Source organism: Glycine max, chromosome 11, assembly GCF_000004515.6.
Source record: "Glycine max cultivar Williams 82 chromosome 11, Glycine_max_v4.0, whole genome shotgun sequence".
In the NCBI taxonomy this organism is placed as follows: Eukaryota; Viridiplantae; Streptophyta; class Magnoliopsida; order Fabales; family Fabaceae; genus Glycine; species Glycine max.
In genome coordinates this window covers 31,649,980-31,666,209 of record NC_038247.2, presented here as the reverse complement: position 1 = coordinate 31,666,209, position 16,230 = coordinate 31,649,980, and the positions used below count along the sequence as shown (strand labels likewise).

General features: G+C 33.8%; 1 protein-coding gene and 1 long non-coding RNA gene across 5 annotated transcripts in view; both read left to right on the top strand.

Annotated features, from left to right (window-relative positions):
- Positions 1-896: 896 nt before the first annotated feature.
- Positions 897-2,614, top strand: LOC106797861 (uncharacterized). The gene is made up of 3 exons (XR_005887261.1): positions 897-1,461; positions 1,604-1,779; positions 1,866-2,614. It is a non-coding gene; the product is annotated as an uncharacterized lncRNA (long non-coding RNA).
- Positions 2,615-2,832: 218 nt separating this feature from the next.
- Positions 2,833-16,230, top strand: part of LOC100806098 (plasmodesmata-located protein 8) — a 35,631-nt gene continuing 22,233 nt past the window's right edge. For 2 of the 4 annotated variants that reach the window (XR_005887259.1, XM_006591192.4), the window contains exons 1-2: positions 2,833-2,916; positions 4,150-4,242. The gene's annotated coding sequence lies outside the window, so the exon portion shown is untranslated. Of the gene's footprint in view, positions 2,917-4,149; positions 6,391-7,495; positions 7,556-16,230 lie in introns of those variants that run through there. The other 2 variants (XR_005887260.1, XR_001387166.2) reach the window with 2 other exon arrangements.

The window sequence follows — 16,230 nt, the reverse complement described above, 5'->3', positions numbered from 1 at the left end:
CTATTTACTCTAATTCCTTTAGAGTTTAGAGTGTGTTTAGATGAGAAAATTTAAAATTATGAGAAATTTTAAATTCTAAGAATTTCAAATATTTCAATTGAAATTCTTTTATTTTCAAATTTTGTGTTTGAAAAAAAAAATTATGAGGATGAAAAAGAAAGAAAAGATATGATTGGTGTGCTAGTTATACGTGTTCCTCTACGCTCATATCCGATCGATTCCACGAGGTCAGACGGTGTGTTTCTTGAAAAAAACGATAAGAAGAGAATTTCAATTTCTCCAGATTTTTAGTTGTTTAAAATTCTGTTTTAAAATTTCAAAATTTTCAATTCTTCAAAAAAAACATCTAAACAATGAACTCTAAATTACTCAAATTCAAATTCTCTGATAAATTATTTTTCTCAGTTAAAATTCTCTATTAATAAAAGGAATATGAAAATTGTGATTGTATAAATTAATATTGATGAAAATCATTCAATAAAAACATTAATTAGTATATCAATATTGTGAATAATTAATTTTTTTTGTTAATGTTAAATCAGTCTACTTTAAAATAAAATTATTTTGAATACCTAACTTAAAAGAAAACATAAACATTTTGAAATACCTTTGTATATGTATGATTTTAAAAAACATTTTTTTATCCTGATTGAATAAAATTAATGCCTGAAATTATCTAACTAATGATATATTTAATAATATTAGATACTAACATGTGTATTTTTTTAATGCTGAGTAACTAAATTTTTATTAACATTAGATTTTATTAAATCTATTTTTAAAATATATTTTTAATCCAATTGAATAAAATCAATGAAATAGATTGATAAAACGTCTATCTGGCTTATAAGGCTTTTTAATAAGCCTAAGCTTAAGTCTAACCTTTTTATTAAATAGGTCAATTTAGACCAAATTTTACATAGATTAGATTGTAGACGCTGGTAGACCGGCCTGACCTATTCCTACCGTTAGTCGCAATCTCGATTCCCTTTCCCTTTCAACATCACAATGAGCTGATACATACAAACATCCATCCATCATCATGATTATTTTACTCCTAACTTTTCTTTCCTTCGTTATCGTCGAAGACTCACTTTCTCTCGACCTCGACCACTTGCCACTTCCAACCCACTTCAATGCTTTTGCAGATCTGGTGCACGCGCCGTCGTTCGCTTACCGACGTGTGGAGAGGCAGCTCGAGAATGAGTTACGTTTGCAGAGCCTCTCTGACCGCGTGGCGGAGCTGGAGATCTTGGGGCTATTCATTTTTGTGCATATTCGGTTTTATTATTTGCAAAATAGGGACCGGCGAGTCACTGATGGCGAAGGCGGCGATGAACTCTCACGCGCCGGCACTCTACTTTGATCTTATTGTATTTTCTGTAGCATGGGTGGGGTCCTGTCTAGAAAAAGTAATGTTGGTGGTGCTCAACTCAGTTGGCTGAGTCTAATTCTTGGCAGGTTTATATATTTTCTTATTTATATATTGAAATTAATTTCATAGGATCTATTCAATGCAATGTTGTTGGTGCTTTTATTGTATTAATTTATATATTGAAATTAATTTATTCTATAAACCTGTCTGTATTTTCTTATTTTGCAGTACTATTCTTGGCAATCTCCACATTCTTTGAGTTAGTTTGTATCATCCTGTATGCAATCTACTTCACCAAATTGCCCATAGTGAAATATTACCATTCAAAAGCAGCATTAGAGGGATAAAAAACTGTTGCAGCTAACCTTGCTGTTGTTGGCATTCAAACAAAGACTGATGATCAAGTAATATAATTATGCTAAAACAATAATACTTTACTCAGGTGGAAATAATATTTTATTATCTCCTAAAAGATTTGGAACTTTTGTAGGGTGGATATGATAGCAAAAAAGAAGAGCAGTTGAGCAACAAACAATTATTTGTTGAGAACCATGATTATGTAGTTGGTTTATTTTATATATTTGTGGTAACACTGTCAATCTTTCCTGGATTTTTGTATGAAAATACTGGAACACATCAGTTAGGCACATGGTGAGTGCTTAATTTATGCTTAGTCTGTAATCCAATTGCCTTTTGACATGACATGATATATATTTTTAATCTGTTTTCTGCACAGTTTTGGAGCAAACATTTTCTACTTAATGTTATTAGAATGTAGATATAACATTCTCCATCCCAAGGGGAAAAAATGCAAAATAAGCATATGCTTAATACATAGCCTATGACCATGGCCTTAAAAACTTTAATTAAAATATTAGATCCTTTGATTTTGTGTTTGTCCATTTTGTCCTTTTGATGGCTGATGGAACCGATAGGAAAAAAAGTTAAAAGAGTTTATTTTGGAACTGGTGGTGATCATTGCAAGTACCCAGTTGTTTTAATTGCTATGTATAATGTGGTGGATTTCATACCAATATATATTCCCCTTGTGCCATGGCTAAAGTTGGAATCAAGAAAGGGTTTACTAATAGCAGTGTTTTCTAGATTCTTGCTGATCCCAGCATTCTACTTCACAGCAAAATATGGTGACCAAGGATGGATGATTCTGCTAGCCTCCTTCTTGGGACTCACCAATGGCTATCTCACTGTTTGTGTTCTCACTGTGGCACCAAGAGGTTACAAGGCAAGTTCACCCAACCCACAATTCACCAATGAAAAGCTAATACAAATACATTTTACGGATTTAATTTCTATTTAGAAAGAGAAATGATATTTGAGAAATGCTAACCACATTCTCTTTTCAACACTCAGTCTTCTCTTAATAATAAATACTAAATATTCGCTCATCTAATCTAATGTAATAATTTTCTAATGTCTAATCTAATATACTTTAAAACAGCTTAAGCCTTTTGGAGAAGCTGAAGGATAAAAAACCCTTTGGAAGACCAAAATTCTGCCATATAACCATACCATTGAGTAAGGTAACTAATTTTATTTTTGCTGCTAAAACTCTTGCAGATCCATTAAATATTCATTGGATAAAACTTATGTTACACTAATTGATTGGCATGGTTAGCACATTAGAGACAGTATATAAGTAAGCATACAATGTCAATGATTCAAGGGAGCTGTTATTGGTCTTCCAGGATTTATTAAATTCCTTGCAAATAAGTACCTCTGCATAATTTTAAATTTTAGTATGTTAAGGATGTCAAGTTAAGTAATAGTGAGTGAAGTCCAAGTGTTTATGGCCTAATTGATCGTATACAATGCTTTAACCGTAGAGAACACCATAATCCCTAGCTAGCTACTTTAATTGAAGGCAGTGACCAAAATTATAGAGGAAAAGGTGATAGAACTGGACCAAAAACAGAGACAAAGAATGTCTGTATTATTATAATAGTGCACCCAAAACAGAGTACAGATGAGTTTCGAGGTCTCACCACCCTCCACTTCCCAAATTCTCTCCCTAATCTCTCTAATTCCCCTTTAAAAGACTATTTATAGTTTCTTAACTAACTAACTAACATTTAGATATCCTAGCAATCCTAACTATTTGACAACTAACATACACCTTTCCCTCATCTATCAAAAGGTGGTTGCTTATAACACACATATAGCATTTTAAATTCTTTTTTAGTAGGACAATGTTAGGATTCTTTCTAATCTTGGATTCTCTGAGGAAAATAAATTCATTGTGCATAGGAACAAGTGGAGCTCACTACATATTCTTCCTCTTTGTTCAAATTGCAAGGGAAAGAATTGATTGCATCAAGAAATATTGGTTTTATTTTCGTTAATAGTTTCTTGGATGCTGACGTGCATTTTATACAAAGATCATATATTACTTTTTTATTTCCTATCTACAAAGATTTTATATATATTCATAAGATATATGATCCTATGCATTAAATTAAGTTCAATTTCAGGCTCAAATAAATCATTTATTAAGTTTTCGTAATTGTTGGTACATCACTAAAAACTTCAATTTCAGCATAGAAGATAATATTGCATTGTATTAAGTTTTTGGAATAAAATTAGTGTGGCATTTGCATGTAAAATCAACAATTTGACTACAGGTCTTAAAAATGAGTGTCAAGCCTAGAATTAATGTCTGAAATTTTGGTCCCATCAAATATCTCATTTTTAGAAAGATCATATTTGTCCTCTGGAACGCTCTGCTAAATTCATGCATTTGTTGTTTTCAATTATAGGCTCTGGAAATGCAAGGCAAACAGGTTGATGCTATGGTGGAACTGTCAAAGATATGCCTTCTTCTACGAATATTTCCTCCTGAGGAGTCTTAGGTGTGTATCTTCAATATTAATTTGCAATTTTTTCCATTAAATTTGCCCACTTCCCTTGGATGAACACTTTATTCATTAAAACTTCTCCGGTGTTAGTTCTTAGGTTAATTCTTAAAGTTAAGAATTGTTCTTAACTTGGTTCACCGTTGAAGGAGGATGACATGGATGCCACATGCAAAGTCGGTTCTTACTTCTTAACCATTAAAAAATAATTAAGAGGTAATTTGTGAGACCCATTTTAAAGGAATATAAAGATGTGGGATAACTTGTGAGACGCATTTGAAGTTCTTAAAAGAGTTTTATCATTTGAGTGAAAAGTCGCTAAACTTAAAATTGATGTGGCATGGTAAGACTAGGACCCATAAAAGAGTTATGAACCCCCCCTATGGTGTTCACTATTGGAGGATGACCTCGTCATTTTCACTAAGAACTCTATGGATTTGTGTTTTGTTTTACCTTAACTCCTTTGGATTTCATTTATATTTTTTGAATATTTATACATTGTTTACTATGGTAGAGCTTTATTTTCAATATACATGACTACAATAGTATAGTACATGCTAAGTTCAAATGAGTAACGAACTGGGGCTTTTAGATTGGTATCAGGGGGCTAGATGTGCAAGTTATTTATATAGCTTACCATGTTGTTCTATAATGTACCAATGAATTTATGGGTTTAGGGAGACATTGGAGGTATTGTCAATGATTTTTTTGTTTTTTAGTCCTTTTTTCTTGAATTATGATGGTTTGTGTATGAAAGCTTTATCTTTCTGGGATTGTTTTTTTTCCCTATCCCCTTCCCCCTTTGGAGTATGAGAGCAAGGTTGGCTTGGAGGAGCTTAGGCTCAAGAGGATGATGGTCTCGGATGAGAGCCTGGAGCTACTCTCTTGGTCTTTCACACACTTCAAGTCTTTTGTGTGGCAATTATTGCACCTGTAAATATAGATCTAGAAACATTCTTTTTCTAAAAATACGAATAAGAAAAATAAAAAATTGTGGTAACTTTTTATGTGGCATTTGCATATATAAGTTGTTGAAATCTTTGACCTCCGTATGCTTTATAGTTGATAGACTGATTTTATTGTTATTTTACAAATGAAGAAAGTATTGTATTACCTCAGTGCATGCCCATTTTAAAAATGTAAGAATTATATTATTTATACAATAATTCTTATAATAGTATTTTTTTTCTTTATCTCCATCTCCATTACATCATCTATTGTTATAAGTTACTATAACATACTTTAATTTTATCTCTTTTCTTCCTATCCTTTTCATGGCTGTCGAAAAATATAAATTATTGTATAAAAATAATTTCACAAAGATATACTTAATTTTACATTTTTTTTACCGTGGTACTTAATAATTATCTTAAATAATATTACTAATACATTTTTATAATGATTTTTAATGTTTTTTTTAAGAAAAATATTCTTTTAATAGTCATGTTTCTTTAAGATTACATGCATATTATACAATTCTATTTTTTATTAGTGCAGATTATAAAAATTACGAGTAAACAAAATTATTTTAAATTTTCTTCTATTTTAATGATTGTGTTACTCATTGGATTTGGATGGGCATTTGAAGAAATAACTTTTATCATTTTTCTCACTCAAATGATATCAGAACTAAACTGTGAGGAAAGTGACAAGTGATGTTTTTTCTGAGAATAATGAAACATCTTTTTGAGAGTTGATATTGTGTATGCTTGTACATTGATCAAGAGTTATGATGGAAGAAAATAAATATTTTACTAGGACAAGAGTTTAATTTCAAGAGTTATGATATTGATATGGCCATGTGACTTAGTGTGTCTGAATTGCCTCAGCAGAAAGAAAATAGTGTTATGCAGGTTGGCTAGCTGGGTACTGGGGTCTTACAGTAAAATATGGCAGAAGAAATTGCTGCTACTCTTTATTTTTCTTTAAAAGGGGAACTTCTGAAAAGGGTGGGTATACTTTTCTTTTATTTAGTTTTTTGTTTGAGGAATATGACTTCGGTTCAATTCTTTCATGTTTTGCACATTCAATTGATTGGTTATTTTGTCTCCTTCTGGTCGGACACTTCGGAGCCTCTAACACCAAGACAAAAACCTCATCATTTTCATTAAGAACTCTATGGATTTGTGTTCTGTTTTACCTTAACTCCTTTGGATTTCATTTATATTTTTTGTGAATATTTATACATTTTTTACTATGGTAGACCTTTATTTTCAATATACATGACTACAATAGTTGCTATCTTTCAAAGTTACCAATTTAAGGTTTGTAGAAATTTAACATTGGCTGATATATTTATTTTGAGGTGGCTATATCATGTTAGTTTATATGGATTAAATAGAAGGATGATTCTTTTTGACTCATTTAATTTTCCTAATGCAATTTATGGTGCACATAAAAGCTTATTAATATATGATTAATATAATTAAAAATATTTAATAAAACTAGCTGATAAATTAGTTGATAAATGTAAGCATAAAAAGACATATTTAATTATTTAATTATATATCTATGTATTTAATTTGTTTCTAATAACATGTCATCACAAAAACCAGGGCAGTATTTTTTTTTAAAGTTTGTATTATAAAACTAGAAAATGTTTGAATTGTATAAAGCATGATCTCTACTAACTTTTCTCTTTTTTGAACCCATAATTTTTTTGATATTTTTGTAAAAGTTAGGGAAAAAGTTAGGGAGCTACATACTTTTAATTGTATTTCCTTCTTAACATGATATTCCTTCGTAACGTGAATTATCTTTATATGCATGGCTCTTTCTTCATTGACTCCGATTATAATTTTAAAGATGTGTGCACAAATGACATATATGATAGTAAGTTACTGAGCTTTGTTAAATTTTATACCTGAATTCCATACTTAACATCGATCAATGACTGCTAATCACCTTAGAAAGTGTCTCCAAGTTATTGTTATTGTTTTGCTCCAACTCATGACAACTGTGTTTAATATATTTTATTTTATTTTCCTGTTTTGAAAAGATTTTTGTACACATTGATGTATTACTAATTGGATTTATGAAGTTGTAGGTATTGTTGGTTAGGAAAATCATTTTATCTTTCTCATAGATTTATTTCTGATTCAGAATCTCTTCTACTCCCCATTTGCATCTTCTATATCCCAGATCTCATATTGGTTTACTTCTAAGGCTTTTCGACTCATCTGAAATCAAAAACGGGGATGCCTTTGCCAGCCACCGTTAACTACAACTTCATTTTTTTGGTGATTTGCAGTGATCTACAGCAACAACAACAACAACAACAACAACAACGCCTTATCCCACTAGGTGGGGTCGGCTACATGGATCAACTTCCGCCATAATGTTCTATCAAGTACCATACTTCTATCCAAACCATTAATTTCGAGATCCTTTTTTATAACCTCTCTTATAGTCTTTTTGGGTCTTCCTCTGCCTCGAATTGTTTGTCTTCTCTCCATCTGGTCTACTCTCCTCACTACAGAGTCTACCGGTTTTCTCTCTACATGCCCAAACCACCTAAGTCTATTTTCCACCATCTTCTCTACAATAGGCGCTACTCCAACCCTCTCTCTAATAGCTTCGTTTCTAATTTTATCCTGTCGAGTCTTACCACACAACCACCGCAACATCCTCATCTCCGCTACACCGACTTTATTCTCATGTTGGCTCTTGACCGCCCAGCATTCTGTTCCGTACAAAATCGCCGGTCTTACCGCAGTCCGATAAAACTTTCCCTTTAGCTTGATCGGTACCTTTGCATCACATAACACCCCCGATGCTTTTCTCCATTTCATTCATCCTGCTTGAATGCGATGATTCACATCCCCTTCAATTTCCCCATCATCCTGTATTACAGACCCAAGATATTTAAACCGTGTGACTTGAGGGATAATATGGTCTCCTATTCAAAGGTGAACAATTTTAGAAACACAAATGAAGAGAAGACTCGAGCTAATAGAGCAGCCAAGCAGGAACTAACACCTCCTTTCATTTCATTTTACTGTCTAATTTTTTTATGTGCTGCAATGTTAACTTCTGCTCAAGTTATTTGTGTTTTATTTGAACACTAGAGACTGGCAGCTTTCAAATTTTAACAGTTATATACAAGGTTCTATCAATTTTATTAAAGGCAGAAAGATACTTGGATTTGGACTGCTAATTTTATTTTGTGCTCTTTACCAATTCTGCATATTTATTTCTCTTGAACCTTATGATTTATAATCCTATTTCCTTGCATGGTTCATGTTTTTTAAACAATTGCCAAATGTTTTTATAAAATGCGGTTAGTACTACAGCTAATGCACACCTAATAAATAGGAAAAGCAAAACACCTAATAAGTACTAGAAGTAATGTTAGTTAACCCAATTATAACATTATCAGGAAGGAAATAGTGTCACAAGCAAATCATAATTATGATTGATAAGATTAGTTAATTTTCAAGTAACATAAATTGTGAAATTAATTTAAAAAATAGAACCCTTGAGGAAATGAATAATTTCATATTCTGGATAGTAAAGGCACAACTACAAGAGGGAACTAGTGGAGTAGACTTAGCACTTTTATAGAGTGATGTAAACCTATTTGTACAAGGGTTGAAGATGGATCTTCAAAGGTTCTTATTTTTTTTTTTTTATGAAATTTATTGAATGAGAGAGAAAGTGATGAGTTTATGGAGGGTTGAATGTAAGGTATTTGGTTCAAAGTTTGAATGAATTTGGATGGAAAATGAAGATGATAACAATGGTGTTCAAGTGAGATTAAATAATGAAGGTTTAGAAAGATGAAGAAGGAGAATGAAGAAGGGGGTTGAAAGAATCACTCCTCCGGAATTGATGTCACACACAAGATAATGTTCATTGATAAATCAATTTCTTGAATCACTTAAGTAACTAAGGAGATTCACTCTCACATTTTAGAAGGTGATTAAAAATTCAAATTCAAGGTTTATATTTTTATTAGAAAATATGTAACCTATAAATAGGAATGACATCAAATTGGTTACACAAGTGAAATGATCACCAATAACAACAATTGATGGTGTCATTAAACCTAATTAAAACTAGAATTGATAACAACAATTGATGGTGTCATTATACCTAATTAAAACTAAAATTAAGACACATAAACATATGGAAAACTATGCAACTCCTTGGTCAGCCAAGAGATAGCTACAATCCTAGAGTTTTTACCTTATTAAACTTTAATTTCTTTAAATTAAAACAAGCCCATAGGTGGTGCAAATCCCAAGAGAATTGACAGCCACTTTAACACAAGTTTAGACCTTTATTTCAACTAACAAAATGCTAATAAAACCACTCAACAAAAGTGGCACCCTCTACTCTTCTTGGAACATGGTGCAATTAACAATCCGAAGCTTCTTCACTTGTAACTTGGGCCTAAATTCAAATAGCATGGTTAACACTTGTTGAAGAGCTTCATTGGCCTTCTTTGTTCTAGCCCTTGCCATAGGTCCTCCAAGTCCTTCTAAAGGTTCCTTGCCCTTATTCCTTGCCTTGTCCTCATCACTCTCTCCCTCTTCAAAAGGATTTGTCCTCAAATCGGCTTCTCCATCTACATCAAAAAGAGTTAAGTCAGACACATTAAATGTAGTACTCACATTATTCTCACCAGGCAATTCAATTTTGCACGCATTGTCATTTATCCTTTCAAGTACTTGAAATGGACCATCCCCTCTTGGTTGAAGCTTGGATTTCCTTGGCTCCGGAAACCTCTCCTTTCTCATGTGAACCTAAACCCAATCTCCGGGTTGGAAAACAACCTTTTTGCGCCCCTTGTTTGCTTGTTTAGCATAGCTCTCATTCCTCTTTTCAATTTGGGCCTTGACTTTTTCATGGAGCTTTTTCACATAGTCCGCTTTGGCTTGTCCTTCCTTATGCTTAAAAACTGAAATATTAGGCATTGGCAACAAATCAAGAGGAGTTAGTGGATTGAAACCATAAACAACCTCAAAAGGAGAACAACTAGTGGTGCTATGCACAGTCCTATTATAAGCAAATTCAATGTGAGGTAAGCAAACTTCCCAATTTTTAAGATTCTTTTTTCAAAACGGTCCTTAGCAAGGTACCCAAAGTCCTATTCACAACCTCTGTTTGTTCATCCGTTTGAGGGTGACAAGTAGTAGAAAATAGTAGCTTAGTACCCAACTTCCCCCATAAGGTCCTCCAAAAATGGCTTAGGAACTTGGAGTCCCTATCACTAATAATGCTTCTTGGTAATTCATAGAGTTTCACCACTTCTTTGAAGAACAAATCCGCCACATGATTAGCATCATCAAATTTCCTACAAGGAATAAAATGAGCCATTTTAGAAAACCTATCAACAACAACAAATATGGAATCCTTACCATTACTTGTTCTAGGCAGCCCTAAAACAAAGTCCATTGATAAATCAATCCATGGAGAATCCAGAATTGGTAAAGGGGTATACAAACCATGAGGCATTACCTTTGACTTGGCCTTTTTGCAAATAATACAACACTCACAAAATTTCTGCACATCTTTCTTCATGTTAGGCCAATAAAAATGCTCTTTCAATGTATCTAAGGTCTTTTCGACCCCAAAATGCCCCATCAACCCTCCTTCATGGGCTTCACACACAAGCAAGTTTCTAATAGAACACTTGGGCACACATAATTTATTTTCTTTGAAAAGATAGCCCTCATATTTATAAAAACCATCTTTAGAAAACTTTCACAATTTTTGAAGATTTCACCAAAGGTGTCATCTCCTTCATATATTTCTTTCAAGCAATCAAATCCAATCATTTTTGTTTCAAGCATAGAAAGCAAAAAGTGTCTCCTTGACAAGGCATCCGCAACAATATTTCCTTTTCCCTTTTTATGTTTAATAACATAAGGAAATTGCTCAAGAAATTTCACCCATTTGGCATGCCTTTTGTTTAGCTTAGCTTGTCCTTTTAAGTATTTTAGGGACTCATGGTCACTATGGATCACAAACTCCTTAGGATAAAGATAGCGTTGTCATGTTTTCAACGCTCTCACTAAGGCATACAACTCCTTATCATAAGTAGAATAGTTAAGGGTAGGACCACTTAATTTTTGACTAAAATAAGCAATTAGATGACCTTCTTGTAACAATACAGCCCCAATCCCAACATTTGAAGCATCACATTCAATTTCAAAAGATTTTGAAAAATTTGGCAAAGCAAGTATGGGGGCATTGGTTAACTTTTGCTTAAGAGCATTGAAAGCTTCTTCTTGTTTCTTCCCCCATTTTAAAACAACATTTTTCTTAATTACCTCATTCAAAGGTGCTTCCAAGGTACTAAAATCCTTCACAAATCGTCTATGAAAACTTCTCACCTCAGTCACACTTCTAGGTGCAGGCCACTCTTGGATAGCCTTGACCTTTTCTTTATCAACTTGAACCCCTTTGGAACTTACTACAAAACCAAGAAACACAACATGGTCTTTGCAAAAAAATACATTTTTCAAGGTTAGCATACAATTGTTCCTTCCTAAGCACACACAACACCGATTTTAAGTGTGCAACATGCAAATCAAGGGTTGTGCTATAAACAAGGATATCATCAAAGTACACCACCACAAATTTACCAATGAATTCTCTCAAGACATGGTTCATTAATCTCATGAAAGTGCTTGGAGCATTAGTCAAACTGAAAGGCATAACCAACCATTCATATAATCCATATTTAGTTTTGAAAGCGGTTTTCCATTCATCTCCTTCTTTAATCCTTATTTGATTGTAACCACTTTTCAAATCAATTTTGGAAAAGAAACAAACACCTCACAATTCATCAAGTAAATCATTAAGTCTAGGTATTGGATACCTATATTTAATGGTAATATTGTTTAAAGCTCTACAATTGGAGCACATCCTCCAAGAACCATCTTTTTTTGGAACCAAAATTACTGGGACAGCACATGGACTCATGTTATCTCTTACCCCTCCCTTACCAATGAGTTCCTCCACTTGTCTTTGGATCTCCTTGATCTCTTGAGGGTTACTCCTATAAGCTGACCTATTAGGCAAAGAAGCTCCCGGCACGAGATCAATTTGATGCTCAATTCCTCTCAATGATGGCAACCTACTTGGAACACTTGATGGAAACACCTCTTCAAATTCCTGCAAAAGAGTTTTCACACTAGAAGGCAATTCAAAGTTGTCAAAAGTGTTAGTGGTCAAAACATAATTTTTGCAAATCAACAAGTATAGGGACTGTTTTGAATGAAACAACCCTTTGACCTCTCCTTTTGTAGCTAGAAAATTCTCCCTCACTTTAAGTGTTTCACTCATCTTTTTCCTCTCTTGTGTTTCCCTCTTTTTGTCCTCACTTTTTGAACTCTCAAGTGTTTGACTCTCTTTTTCTTTTTCTCTCTTTTCTTGAAGAATTTTCTCTCTCATTTTTCTTTGATCCTCACACACTTCTTGTGGACTCAATGGTTTGAGCACTATCTTTTTGCCTTGATACGTGAAAGAGATCTTGTTAGTGAAACCATCATGATTAGCCCTCTTATCAAATTGCCATGGTCTCCCCAAGAGTAAGTGGCTGGCCTCCATAGGAACAACATCACAAAGCACCTTATCATTGTACTTTCCAATGGAAATATCCAACTCCACTTGCTTCCTTACTTACGCCTCTCCATCCTCACTAAGCCATTGAAGCTTATACGGCCTAGGATGTGGTTTTGTGACTAAATTCAATTTAGACACAAGTCTTGCACTTGCCACATTGGTACAACTCCCTCCATCAATGATCATCATGCAAACTTTGCCATTGATCAAACATCTAGTGTGGAAAATGTTTTCTCCATGAATTTCCTCCATTGACTTCAATTGATGGCCAAGTAACCGCCTAATCATCAACAATTCTCCCTCCGGTGTTTTCTCCACTTCCTCCTCATCATCCTCACTCTCTTCTCCCTTTTCAACTTCGGACTCACTAATGTACTCTCCGTCTATAAGAATCATGACTTTCTTGTTAGGGCACTCATATGCATAATGTCCCAAGCCTTGGCACTGAAAGCACTTCACATCCCGACTTTTTTTTGAGGATTGTTCTTGGAATTTTGGAGGAGTTTTTGATGGTATAGGTGTTGCATTAGAGGTGGCAACCCCTTTACCCTTGTCCTTCCAAATAGAAGAACCATAATTAGTGGAACTCCTTTTGGCCACACCTTTCCTTTTCAACTATTGCTCTACTCAGATTGTTTTGTGAAGCAAATCCTCCATTTCAACAAATTCCCGCAGCTCAACAATATCACGGATATCACTATTTAAACCATTAAGAAATCTAGCCATGGTTACCTTTTCATCCTCTTCTATCTTGGCTTGAATCATGAGCACCTCCATTTCTTTATAGTATTCCTCAACGCCTTTGCTACCATGGAACAACTTTTGAAGTTTGAATTTTAAGTCCCTAGTATAGCTTGCCGGCACATACCGCTTCCTCATGATCTATTTCATCTCAATCCAAGTTTCCACCAAAGGCTCCTCATTTCTAGCTCTCCCCCTTTGCAATTTGTTCCACCACACAAGAGCATAATCTGAGAATTCTGCAACTGCTAGCTTCAATTTTTGAGCCTCCTCATAGGTGTTACATAAGAAGATATGCTCTATCTTGAGCTCCCACTCCAAATATGCCTCCGGATCACTTTTGCCTTTAAAGGGAGGAATGTTGAGCTTAACTCCTTCAATTCAGTTTGGCCTTGGACCACTACCATTTCCTCCTCTCCTTTCTTCCTCATGACGTTGATGATTCTCTAATCTCTCAATTCTTTCAAACAACTCCCTGTTGTTCTCCCTCAATAGTCTTTGCATTTGAACATTGAGAGCATCCAACAAGAATCTTTGTGCCCCATCGAATTGATGTTCACCACTACCTGACATATTCAAAATAAAAATAATAATAGTTATAAAGAAAATAGAACCTCACCACACTTAAGTGTATCTCTCAAATATGGCTTTTTTTTTAAATATTTTGTACACTCTTGCCTTTTTCCACTCTAGAATTCTCCTTGAGTTCTAAAGCAATTCAAGATAAAGTTTACACAAAGTTCAACCACCAATTTGTAACAAGGAAAAGGCTTAGGGTTAGGCTAACAAAAGCTTAGAACAACGACCGAAAATTCCAACAACTACGCAATGGGATTTTTTTTTGAAGGAATTAAACTTCATAATTTCGTAATTCAAACCTTCTTACAACCAATTATATTACCTTCAAGAATTTTTGAAAGCTATTATAGCATGAACCATTCAACCCAAATAATTTTTATTAAATAAGTTTATGTTTTTTTTAATAAGAAATTAAAGGCCTAATTTTTGCAGGTAATATAAAATGGCAAGGAAGAAATTAAAAGGATGTTACTAAGAAATTTCAACCCAACCACTCTTGAAAAACCCTTGAACCGGAGCTCTGATAACCAAAATGATGTAAACCCATTTGCACAAGGGTTGAAGATAGATCTTCAAAGGTTCTTCTTCTTTTTTTTTTTATGAAATTTATTGAAGAGAGAGAAAGTGACGAGTTTATGGAGGGTTGAATGTAAGATATTTGGTTCAAAGTTTGAATGTGTTTGGATGGAAAATGAAGATGATAACAATGGTGTTCAAGTGGGATTAAAGAATGAAGGTTTAGAAAGATGAAGAAGGAGAATTAAGAAGGGGGTTGGAAGAATCACTCCTCCGGAATTGGTGTCACACACAAGGTGGTGTTCCTTGATAAACCAATTTCTTGAATTATTCAAGTAACTAAGGAGATTCACTCTCACACTTTAGAAGGCGATTAAAAACTCAAATTCAAGGTCTATATTTTTATTAGAAAATATGCAACCTATAAATAGGAATGACATCAAGTTGGTTACACAAGTGAAATGATTACCAATAACAACAATTGATGGTGTCATTAAACCTAATTAAAACTAGAATTGATAACAACAATTGATGGTGTCATTATACCTAATTAAAACTAAAATTAAGACACATAAACATATGGAAAACTATGCAACTCCTTGGTCAGCCAAGAGACAGCCACAATCCTAGAGTTTTTACCTTATTTAACTTTAATTTCTTTAAATTAAAACAAGCCCATAAGTGGTGCAAATCCCAAGAGAATTGACAGCCACTTTAACACATGTTTGGGCCTTTATTTCAACTAACAAAATGCTAATAAAACCACTCAACAAAAGTGGCACCCTCTACTCTTCTTGGAACATGGTGCAATTAACAATCCGAAGCTTCTCCACTTGTAACTTGGGCCTAAATTCAAATAGCATGGTTAACACTTGTTGAAGAGCTTCCTTGGCCTTCTTTGTTCTAGCCCTTGCCATAGGTCCTCCAAGTCCTTCTAAAGGTTCCTTGCCCTTATTACTTGCCTTGTCCTCATCATAGACCCACTTTGGTCAAATTAGCTTTTGATGGTAAGAAGAAAATTTTGAAAGCTGGTATGACTTCCTTTCCATTTTTAATACCTCATATTTCATACTTTCTTGACTTCGGATCTGTCCTCTGTCGTGTCCATTTTCCCGTGTCTACTATTTGGATGCATAAAAACATAGGGAAAAGCTGGTATTGAATGGAGAGTCCAATGCCCTTCTGTCCTTGCATTGGAAAAAAAAGAAAACTAGCAATAACTTATTGAGTTTAGATTGAATAGGAGTTGAACTTCAATACACCCATATGGACTGGGTGCTTGATGTTATGTATGAAAGTTTGAGTAAATTATGATTGGGTTAGCAATTGTATATAGTGTGTAATTCTGGGGTTTGAGGTTAGAGACTTGGAGACATGAAGATAGGTGTAATTAATTGGTGTTTGAATTTGAAATGGAATTACTCCTCAGAGAATGACATTTGACATCGATCTTGATTGAACTAAATTGGTTGGTCATTTGCTTGCACACACTCATAATTATTGTGTTGGTTGTGATTGAGTGCTGAGTGGATTTAATGAGAAAATAGTGGTTATTATATTTTTTTTAATCAGTCA